General features: G+C 37.6%; 1 protein-coding gene across 1 annotated transcript in view; it reads right to left on the reverse strand.

The window, feature by feature from the left end:
- LOC119588596 (jmjC domain-containing protein 8-like) overlaps nucleotides 1-960 on the reverse strand; it is an 11977-nt gene that overhangs the window by 1947 nt on the left and 9070 nt on the right. The window lies entirely within an intron of this gene.

The raw sequence follows: 960 nt of genomic DNA on the forward strand, positions 1-960 counted from the left end.
CCCAGGAGCATGCGTGATATGGGCATGAGGGTACTGTATAAATAATAGCATAAAGTGTAATGCATGCTTCACAGTAACATGACTTAATGACCCAATGCCTGAAGCTACACCCAAGTCAGCCAAGACATGAGAGACCAGACACCCAGAGTTAAGATCAAGTCAGTCATGATGTGACCCAATGACATTCAGAGGCTATGGGTTAATCCTCTGGCAAAAAAGTACCATTACATCATGGCAAATATTCACACACTGGGTAATATCTCTTATTAGCATGGAGCAATGTGCAAAAACAATTTTATACTCATTGTTACTAGGTTAAAAAATATAGACTGAACCTTGGCAAGTTTTCTCCTTGGCAAATTTAAAACATGGTATGGAGAGCCAATTTACCAGTGTAAATTTTGAACCAGTGAGACAGCAAGAAACAATGTCTTGTAAGTTTGTGACTGGTAGGGAAATACAAACCCCTAATTTCATTCTAAAACCAAATGGCAATCAAGAGTTGCATTCATAAGTTGCAGATGGACTGATCACAGCAATGCAGAAATATTTTGTTTAAAGTAGAGATATTGTGCAAAGGTTATGCTAACAGTTCTTTTTAAGATTGATGAGGCATGTTATTTATAGATTTTCTATTTATTATAAAACAGTTTTAAAATATCACAGCAGAGAAATGACTCGAAATCTTCCTGACCTAGTGCTGTTCCATCATGACAATATAGCAGCCTATTTGTCTCATTGTGCAAAAGCAAACTTCTTGAGTTTGGACTGGCATGCAGATATCATCCCCCATACAGCCATGTTTTTTCCTATTCCCCCAAACATGTAAAAATGCTTCAAGAATATACATTTTGCAATAATTAGTGATGCTAAGGATGCTGAACAAAGGAGACACTGCCTTCAGAAATCTTTTGATTTGAATGCTTTATATCAGGGGTTCCAAACCAGGGGGGCCACAGG

Source organism: Penaeus monodon, chromosome 24, assembly GCF_015228065.2.
Source record: "Penaeus monodon isolate SGIC_2016 chromosome 24, NSTDA_Pmon_1, whole genome shotgun sequence".
NCBI classification, from domain to species: Eukaryota; Metazoa; Arthropoda; class Malacostraca; order Decapoda; family Penaeidae; genus Penaeus; species Penaeus monodon.